Consider the following 8,174-nt stretch of genomic DNA (forward strand, 5'->3'; position numbering starts at 1 on the left):
TTATGTAAATCTGTTACCCCTGACAATTGTTCACTATTTCCTATAAGTTACCATGTAAGACCTCATTCCGGGCTTTTGAGACCAACGGAGAGGTCTAAGTCCCCTGAGCTCCCACTTTGCCTATAATCTTTATAAACTATATCTTTGTCTCAGTGTATTCTTTTATTTCTTCCATTTTCCATTTCTCTCTATTATTTTCTTATCCCTTGCAACTCTGCCAAAGGGACCTGGTTTTTTGCAGGGAACACTGGCCATGTTCCTGGCAAACGACCCCCATTTTTTTTTTTTTTTTTACTATTTTGATAGAAGATTCTCACCAAATGTATAGCAAAGTGAATGAAATGAAAGTCTCCATCTAAGAAACAGGGCTACAGAATTATTTTAGAATGCCAGGATTAAAGGGAAAATCCTAAAAACTTCCCGAGATAAATCAGGTCATATATAAAGAATTAGGAATCAGTGTGGCATTAAAATTGTCAAGAGCAGCTATCATCTTGTGTATTCATAGATAGAGAATATTTTCATACATGCACGTTGGCAAAAAAAATGTTACACTCTGTTTTTACTTTCTTAAAACCACCCAAATGTTTGAAACCAAGTCAGGGGATGTTGTGGCTCCACAAATCAGGAGTGTTCATGTACAAGGCTGGAAGTGTCAGGGAGGTCACTGGGCACCAGGCCTAGAAAATGTTTCAGAATGGACCAGTGGATAATGCAAGTGTGAGGGGAGACACCAAGAACAAGAGAGAAGTGATTGATTATTTGATTTTTTAGTATTTAGAAAATTATAATTAGGAGTTTGAAACATTCCAGAGCATTAGCGTAATTCTTAATTGGTATCTAAAAATTAGGAATTGAAATAGGCACTTTTAAGTTGAAGAATGTACGAAAGATGAAACATGATTGTCGTTGTCCTACGTTTGATCAATGTTTATGAAGTCATCATGGTGTGGACAATGAATATTGGTAAAATAAAGTTGTAATATAAATACACTGGGGAAACTGGTGTTTGTGTGTGTGGGTGGGTGTGGGTGTGTGTCTATATATTTTGTAGGAAGTGGTTATGGAGATGTAAGTCCTCATCTGTCTTACCACAAAGTCGTAGAAATTTTCTAAAAACAGATAAAATCAAGAAGTAGAAATAGAGTCATTATTTAGAAATGTGAACATAAATTTCAGAAGAAACTTCTAGAATGTTTCAAAGTGGCTGCCTTTGGGGAGTGTGATGATAACAGAGGATATCATTGCAAGTTGCAAAGAAACAGTGGGGAAGGAGAAAATGGCAGATTAGGGGTGACCTCCTGGCTCTCTGCTCCCAGAGTGGGAGGTGAAGAACACGGACACCCACACGTGAGTGAGGCGCTCTCCCACAGGACCGGCTTTGTGAATCTACAGAGAAGCAGTGAGGGACAAGCAGTGCTGCGGGAAAAAAAAGGTGAATTGGAGAAGTGCATGCAAATACCGGACAGCGCGGGTCAGTGGGGAGTGCAGCACGGGACGGCCGCGCCCGGCAGCAGGCTGGCCTGGGCAGTGAGATATGACTCACAGGAAGACGACTCTTCCTTTACCAAACCCCACTCCCATGGAGGCAGGGAAGTGCCAGAAGTCAGTGGGAAGTGGTAGCACAGACCAACAAGTGATGGGGAGCAGAGACAGGAGCAGGGTCCATTTTGAATTCGCCGGAGCATGGCGCTGGGACAGCATCGGAGGGGAGGGACTGATCCGAGCTGGTGCTTCCCGGATTGGAGGCTGCCCAAGCCCACAGGGGAGAGTTTGGAGGCAGCTTCTTGCCACAGGAGACCGCCAGGACTAGATCGGGGGAGGGGAACACCATAAAAGAGGCTCTGCACGTGGAAATCGCTGAAAGTTCGGCGGGCCCTGGGAGAGACACAGCACAGAGTCCTCCCGCGGATCTGTCCAGAGTCGCTGTGTGTTGGGGGGCGGCGGGCTCAGCAGGCGGCTCTGGGAGGCAGCTCTGGGAGACGGCAAGGGCGGACCCCGGCTCCGGATGCCCTCCTGGTGCAGTCGGCTCCAGCGCTGACTAGCAGTGGGTGGGCAACCGCCATTCGGGGAGCCCAAAGCCTGCGACTGCCTGAGTCATAGCCGCTGCCTCCGCGACAGAGCTGGTCACACCCTGTAAGAACCGGTTCCTCTCGGCCCCAGGAACAGAGAAGCAGAGTCACTGAGGATGCAAATGGCAAAGGAGTTTATTTGCTAGCTCGAGCTAGGGTCCAAGTCTCAGAGCACCAACGCAGTGGCCTCCCTATGAACCAGGACCCCGCCCCGGGGTAAAAGTGAAGCTTTTATACTTTTGGTTGCGCACAACACACCCGTGGCATACGATACGCTGAGCCCACCATCCCCTTTCCCCCTTTGTCCATTGGTTCCTTTGAAAGTGGAGGATTGTTTTGACCCCCGATTGGGTGGTCCCAAGCCTCGGGATTTTCAATTTTCGTGCCGGTGCCAGTTCTGATCTGCATTTGGGGAGGGGGACTGAGACTTAGGCCTACTCTAGGAATAGGAAGTTCAGCCTGTCATGGAGTTACTCCTGCCCTGTTTTTTTTTTTTTTTTTTTTTGATTAACTATATTTGACTAACAACTAAAAGCAAGCACGGTTACAGAAGCAAATGGCATTAGTTAAAATCAAAGAGAACACATTTTTCTAATCTAAAACAGTTTCTGTTCCACACAAAACAAAGTACATTCTTTTACTATCAATTCCTGCCTGTCATTCCCCCCTTTTTCTTGTTCCTACGAGCACTCTTGCTCGTATGTGGGGTCCTGCACTCTTCCCATTTTTAAGCAGGTATCATGGCTCAGCCTTTGGTACTGCTGTTGTAATACCAATAACTGCACGGTGTTGACTTGCTCTTTTACAAAGGAGAATATTCTGTTTAAAACACATGGTCCGAAAGTGAGGATGAGCAGAAGTACAATTAGGGGTCCTAATAAGGTGGAAAGCAAGATAGTTAGCCAAGGGGAGCTATTGAACCATGACTCAAACCATCCTTTTTCCTGTTCACGCTCTTGTCTTTGCTTTGCTAGTCCTTTCCTGACTTTAGCCATGGAGTCTCTAACTACCCCTGTATGGTCAGCGTAGAAGCAGCACTCTTCGCCTAGGGCCGCACATAGTCCTCCCTGCTGGAGGAAAACTAGGTCCAGCCCCCTTCGTTTCTGCAGCACCATCTCAGACAGCGAGGTCAGTGATTTTTTTTTTAAAAAGGAGATGGATTTCTCAATTCTGGCTATATCTTTATCTATGGCAGCCCTTAAACTATTGAACCCTCTGTGCTGCACTGTTAAAGATGAGATACCTGTTCTTGCTCCTATTATTTCCAGGCCAAAAAGGGTGGCTAAGGTTACTGCTGTAAAGGGCTCTCTTTTTTATTTTTTTTAGTCAAACTGGTACCTTTTTTGTCCTTGGTTCAAGCATCATATATTATATATTTTTTTTGGTGGTATATAACCTTAGGGAACATTATCACCATGATGCAGAACTCCTCTGACTCATTAAATACAGATAGGCTGAGGCATGGAGTCAGGCCGGCTTTTGAACAAATCCACCACCCATCAAGCACCAGAATGATCTATTTTTTTTTTTCAGTCCGGTTTGCAACCGGGTGGACATTGGCACAAAGCTGTGCATGGCTAGGGGACACCTTTCCTATACAGGTTTCGCTTTCGGTGACTACCTGAAGTGTCAGCCCTGGGCCTTTGCGGTCCCACTTGCAGGACCCGGGGGTCTCCTCTTCTGAACAGTTGAAGGGGGCAACTACTCCTACTGCTTCATAGAAAGGGGGTCTAATACCATAGCATAACCAACAAGCTTCCATAGCGTTGGGGTCAGAGCGGTTCAATGGCTCATATGCTGCCGTCAGCATTCTCTATAGGGGATCTCCCGGCTCCTCTGCTCTGGGGGCTACTTGTGTTTCCACTTCCACCACCAGGGTCCTTGAGAGTGAGAGTGGGGCGATAGTTGGGCGTGTGGTGGAAAGTGGGGCGATAGTAGGTTGTGGGGTGTTTTGTTTTTTTACCAGCATTGTATCTGGTCCCACAGCGCCCGAGATGGGAGAAACCTTTCGTTTAATCTGTATCACAGTGCCAAATTGTGGGCTCTGATAGAGAAACAATCCCCAGGATAGTCCCGAGAGCCACCGTCTGTCCTTTTTTTTTTTCTCATCTGTAAACCTTATGTGAATTAGATTACAGTTAGGGCCATACAGGCGTTGTGTACATGGTCTGACATAAGACATTTTAATGAAAAGGGGTTGTACTTTTCATTTGGATTCTCCATCATTGGTGGTCACACACTCCCAGGCTGCACAATAGCGGGACTCGATCCCCCCACACTTGTGTCTCCTTTCCCCTGTTCTAAATTTTGGACATGCATAAAACCCATTTATACTCATGGATATTCATCTCTGGACCTGCCTGACCTTTGGCACTTTTATTTTTTCTAGAGGGCTGATTTTTTTCCAAGTTAAAATATAAGTCTGGCCACCAGGTGTTTAGTGGGGCCATCCCTGAAGTTTTATTTCAAACTTCATGGGTTTCTAAGTTAGTGATTTCCCAGGTGAGGTTGTAGGGCATGTGGGGATTTGGGTCAGTCATTACTTTTCTCATAAGAGTTTTGATTATAAAGGTCACCACAAGCATTTTCATTTCATGTGCCCTCATGATGGGTCCGGCGGCGGTCTGGTTGCCACGCGAGTCAGTCTGGTCTTTAGTGGATTCTCTGGATCCGATGAGGCTCTCCACTGAACTCGCTGCTGCTCCTGCTCGTCCTTGTTGGCAGGTTTTATGTGAGAGTAGTGTACCCAGGTCGCCACTTCATCAACCTTTAGGGCAGTGGGGGTGACAAGAATAATCTGAAAATGTCCCTTTTATTTGGGCTCCAGGGTTTTACTATTATGCCGTTTTACCCATACCCAATCTCCCGGCTGGTAGGGATGCCCATTAACCTCTCTCCCTCCTGTCGGGCCACCTGGTAAATGGCGCGGAGGGCAGGTCAGATCTGCTCTGAACCCGTTGCAGGGCCTGTACAGCCTGTAGCACTTTTTTAGGGTTTTCAGGTAGAGCCCTGGAGTTCATTTTTGGTATGACAGGTGGAAGAGCACCATATACTATCTCAAAGGGGGTTAGGCCTAAATGGTAGGGGGTGTTCCAGGCTCGGAACTGGGCGAAGGGAAGGAGGGTCATCCAGTCCCCGCCAGTCTCCAGGACCAATTTAGTCAAAGTCTCCTTTAGGGTTTTATTTATTTTTTCTACCTGCCCTGAGCTCTGGGGATTATATGCACAATGTAATTTTTAATCTGCCCCCAGAGCCCTGGCTAACCCTTGACTAACTTGACTTGTGAAGGCTGGCCCATTGTCAGACCCTATGCTCTCCGGCAGCCTGTACCTGGGAACTATTTTTTCTAATATTTCCTTTGCCACTATTGAAGCAGTGTCTCCTTTAGTAGGAAAAGCCTCCACCCACCCTGAGAAGGTATCTATCATAGCCAACAAGTACTTGTACCCATACTTCTCTGGTCTTACCTCTGTAAAATCTATTTCCCAAAATAATCCTGGTTGCCTCCCCCATTCCCTGGTACCTGTATGGGTCCCTCTGATCCTCCCCGGCTGCATAACCTGGCAGACACGGCAGTTCTTGACAACGCTTTTTGCTGCCTTTCCTTGGAACCTGAATCTGAGTTGGGCAGTGTCCAGTAGCTGTAACATCTTCTTCTTGCCAAGATGTGTTATCTGGTGTAAGTGTCCTAATAGGTGGTTCTCCAAGGCTTCAGGAACTATTAGGCGATGCTCATCGTCTTGGAACCAGCTGTCCTTGCCCTGTGTTGCCTGAAGCTTCTCTCTGGCCCAGTTTATGTCCGTACTGGAATAGGCCGGTCAAGAGGGTATCTCTCCCATCCCCGGGGGCGGCAAGCTCAAGTGTAGGACACCTGTCAGTGTAGGTCCTTCTGCGGCCCTCTTGGCCTCGGCGTCCACAGCCCGGTTGCCCCGAGCTTTTAGGGAGTCCCCCCTCTGGTGTCCTGGAGTGTGGACTACAGTTACTGCCTTTGGTAACAGGATGGCTTCTAGCAGTTGAAGTATTTCAGGCTTATGCTTGATTTCTTTGCCCTCTGCAGTGATGAAGCCCCTTTCCTTATAAAGGGCTCCGTGTATATGCACTGTCCCAAAGGCATAGCGGCTGTCGGTATACACCGTCAGTCTCTTTCCTTGGGCTCGGCGAAGGGCTTCTGTCAGTGCAACCAGTTCAGTTTTTGGGCCAATGTCCCCTGTGGAAGGCGTGTAGCCCAGATAAGCTTGCCCTGTTCATCTACTATGGCTGCCCCTGCGTACCTGTGTCCATCCTGGACGAAGCTGCTCCCGTCTGTGAACCAGGTCAGGTCGCTGTTTGCAAGCGGGCAGTCCTGCAAGTCCCTCCGGGCCATCTGGGTCTCAGCCAGGATCTCAAGGCAGCTGTGTTTGGGCGTTGCCGGCTTGGGGTCTGGCAGAAGCGTGGCCGGGTTCAGGATGGCAGGAGTCCGAAACTCGATGCGGGGAGCGTCCAACAGGAGTCCCCAAGTCATCGTGGTGGTCCTCATTGAACAAAGTGGGTGAGTTCTTAAACCCCTGAGGTAGCCTTGTCCATGTCGACTGCCCCTGGATTCCCCTCTCCTCGTCCTGCCACTCAAAGGCAAATATCTCTTGGCTGCACAGAGCCACTGCTAAGCTGAAAAAAGCATCCTTTAAATCCAGAATGGTGTACCAGGTTTATGTCGGAGGAAGGGAGCTTAGCAGGGTATAGGGGTTGAGAACTGTAGGGTGGATGTCTAGGGCACGCACATTGACTTCCCTGAGGTCCTGCACAGGCTGATAATCCTTTCCACCTGGTTTCCTTACTGGCAGCAAAGGAGTATTCCAGGCTGACTGGCACCTCCGGAGAATCCCGGCATCTAGAAGCCTTCGAATGTGGGGCGTTATTCCCACTCTAGCTTCTTGGGGCATGGGGTACTGTCTCACTCGGGCCGGTTCGGCCCCTGGTTTCAGTTCAATGTAGAGAGGCGGCCGATGCTTTGCCCATCCTGCTCCCCCTGTCTCAGCCCAGGCTTCAGGAAACTCTCAAAGCCAGTAGTCCATCCCTCCTTCCTGTTGGATTCTCATGGGCTGATATAGATGATATTTGTCTGTCTGGGCCAGGGTCAGGACTTGAGTAACCTTGGGGCTGCTGATAAGTTTCCCTTTAGCATCAGTTACTATTATTCCCTCCTCTTCAAAGTAGATACGGGCTCTTAGTTTTGTGAGTATGTCTCTCCCTAATAAAGGAGTGGGGCACTCTGGAATGACCATGAAGGCATGGCTCACTTGCCCTGAGCTCAGGTCTAACTTTCTCCAGGTAGTCCATCAGTAGGGCTTGGTTCCAGTTGTCCCCTGTACCCAACTAGTCTTGTTGGACAATTTTCCAGTGGTCTCAGTAATTACCGAATGTTCTGCCCCTGTGTCTACCAGGAAACTGACTGGGCTCCCCTCCACATCTAAGGTTATCCTGAGTTTGGGGAGGGGATCCAAACCCCGTCTTCCCTATTCACTATTTGCTAGTAAGACTCTCTTAGGTGATGCTCTCCTCTCTGGGCCCCCCTTTTTCTTTGGGCAGTCTCTAGCCCAATGTCCTGTTTTTAGGCAATTTGCACACTGATCCTTTGCTAGCCTTCCCCTACGGGGGCAGCCCTTTCCTTTCTCGCCGAACTCCTTTCTCCCTGACATGCTCCCTGTAGCCGCCAGAAGAATCTTGGCCATTTCCTTGCTGGCTTTTCTAGTTTTTTCAGCCTGGAATTTTCTATCCTCTAGTCTAATTCTTTTTAGCCTTTCTTCCGGGGTCTCCCTGTGGTCGTAGACCTTCTTAGCCACATCTAATAGATCCTGCAGTGTCTTCTCACATAACCTGTCTATCCTCTGTACTTTTCTCCTTATATCGGGGGCTGCCTGGTTTATAAAGGCCATCATTACTGCCGCCTTGCTCTCATCCGCAGTGGGATTCATAGGCGTATACTGTCTAAAGGCTTCCATTATTCTTTCTAAATAGGCCGCCGGGCTCTCATCTGGCCCTTGGCGAACATCTCCTACCTTAGCCAAAATCGTCGGCTTTTGTGCCGCCGCTCGGAGACTGGCCATTAGAGTCTGGCGGTAGACC

Source organism: Propithecus coquereli, unplaced genomic scaffold (genome assembly GCF_000956105.1).
Source record: "Propithecus coquereli isolate 6110/MARCELLA unplaced genomic scaffold, Pcoq_1.0 Scaffold63, whole genome shotgun sequence".
NCBI lineage: Eukaryota > Metazoa > Chordata > Mammalia > Primates > Indriidae > Propithecus > Propithecus coquereli.